Here is a 2,571-nt window from a genome sequence, read left to right as displayed (position 1 = left end):
CTGTACCAAAAGGAACGAGTCAACAGTGCACCCTTTCAGGTGGTAACATATGAGCAAGAACAAATGATAGAGAAGGAAGAGGTTGAAGCTGCACTGGAAACAATAGCCAAAAACTTGTCTCCAGGAATTGATGGAAAATGAACTGAGACGTCTCAACAAGCTGATGAAGCACTGGAAGCACTCACTCGTCTATGTCAGGAGATTTGGAAAACAGCTACTTGACCAATTGACTGGAAGAGATCCATATTTGTACCCATCCTAAAGCAAGGGAAGTCAACAGAATGCTCAACCTAGAGAACATCACCGATATCACACATACGTAAACTTTTGTTCAAATTCTAGAACAATATCATTACTATCATGTGCAAGTAAAAATTTTCTGAAGATCACCCCACAATGGTTGCAGCATTATATTAACAGGGAGTTGCTAGAGGTTCAGGCCAGATTCAGAAAAGGATGTGGAGCAAGAGATATCATTGTTGATATTAGATGGATCTTGGGTGAAAGCAGAGCATATTTTGACTAAGCAAAGTATACTTTGACGAAGCAAAGATATTGGACTGTGTGGGTCATAACAAACTACTGATAGCTTTGAGAAGAATAGAGATTCCAGAACACTTCACTGTGCTCATGCAGAACCTGTACATGGATCAAGAGGCAGCTGTACCAGCACACCCTTGTGGGTTGGGATACTGCATGGTTTAAAATTAGGAAAGATGTGTGTCAAGGTTGTATCCTCTCACCACCCTTATCCAATTTTCATGCTGAGCAAATAATCAGAGAAGCTGGATTTATGAAGAAGAATTCAGCATCATAATTGTTGGAAAGCTTATTAATAACCTGTGATATGCAGATGACACAATCTTGCTTGCTGTCAGTAAGAAGGAGTTGGAGCACTTGTTGATGAAGATAAAGAATTGAAGCCTTTGATATAGATTATGACTCAAGGTAAAGAAAACTCAAATCCTTATAACTAAACCAATAGGTAATATCATGATAATGTGAGATTGACGTTGTCAAGAATTTTGTCTTACTTGGATCCACAATCAATGCACAGGGAAACAGCAGTCAAAAGATCAGATGCAGCTTTGCATTGGGTCAATCTGCCTGTCAATCAGGTCATAGCCAATCATGCCCCTGTGGGATGACCTTCTCCTAAGGATGCTGGGAACTCCTGTCTTCCTCCCTGGAGGTGGGACACTCTCCGCCTTCCCTTTCCTGCTGTTGAAACACTTGGAGAGCTGGAGAGGACACGAGACACATGTAGACCCGTGCCAGCATTGAGATGCTTCCACCACCACTGGATCCACAAGACCTTCTACCCACTGGCTTATGATCTCCCTGCATTCAGCATCATTGCATATGCTGCGTGAGTCTAAAGAGGAATTTAAGGACTAGCATCAGACATATGGGCTAATATTGGACTTACAGACTTGATCTGGACTGGGCTGGGATGTTTTCTCAATATACAATTGCTCTTTGATACAAAGCTCTTTTTTATACACATATGAGTATATGAATTTGTTTCTCTAGTCAACCTGGAACTACCACAGTGGGCATATGTAGTGCGTGTGTATGTAGTGTGTATGAGCGTGACAGAGGGAGCACAGTGTGAGGGAGTGCATGTGGTAATTGTGAGTGGCGGATGGTGAGCATGAGCATGATTGTGTGTGGTGAGCGTGAGTGATGTGTGTGATGAGAGTGTATGTGGTGCGCATGCGTGTGAGCCAGTGTGAGTGAGCTAGTGGCGATGGCGGGGGGCTCCGGGGTAGAGCTGAGTGGCAGGGTCTGGTGGTCCTGAGGCTAGAGAATTCGATTCTTTCACATTTTCCTACACTGCGTGCATTTGAGGGAACCTTCGTGGCGCAAGGGTTGAGCGCCTGGCTGCTGACTGAATCTTTGGTGGTTGGAACCCTCACAGCTTGGCTCCAGGGAGAAAGTCCAGTGGTCAGCTCCTGTGAAGGTCGACGGTGTCCGACGTCGGTGTCCACTCACGGACACACAAAACAGCGATGCCTTTGCCTATTGCCTTAGGACAAGCTCTTGTAAGCATAATTATCTATCAAACTAAAAAGCGCTGTCCACTGGAACAGAGATGGACCCTGGCATTCATTCTGATCATTCCCTGCCACCGCCAGTCAAACTGAATCCGTAAGTCTTTTCCAGAATCGTTCCATAGTCTCCCTCCTCACGTCCCCGTCTCGTGCCAGTCCCCTCCCCTCTCAGCCTGGTGTCTTCCTCCCCCCGCATCCCCACGGGCCTTTGGTCCGAGGTACCAGTCCTCCATTGACTGGGGGCGCTGTGGGCAGCACTGGACCAACTAGAGCGTCGCTCTCCTCCGCGCACGCCAGCTAGAACCAGGCCCAGGGATTCCCGTGGAACAGACACTCAGTTGCTCACATGTAAGTTCAGGTTGAAGTTGAAAATGCAAATAAGCCCAGCAGAGTCGTATACAACCTGGAGTCTATCCCACCTGAACTTTGAGAACGTTTCAAGAACAAATTTGACACATTGAACACTAATGACATCTGATGAGCTGTGGGAAGACATAAAGACCATCATTCACGAAGA

The sequence above is a fragment of the Echinops telfairi genome, unplaced genomic scaffold (genome assembly GCF_000313985.2).
Source record: "Echinops telfairi isolate 266 unplaced genomic scaffold, ASM31398v2 ScPeMD7_2565;HRSCAF=3150, whole genome shotgun sequence".
NCBI classification, from domain to species: domain Eukaryota; kingdom Metazoa; phylum Chordata; class Mammalia; order Afrosoricida; family Tenrecidae; genus Echinops; species Echinops telfairi.
This window is presented reverse-complemented; position numbering follows the sequence as displayed.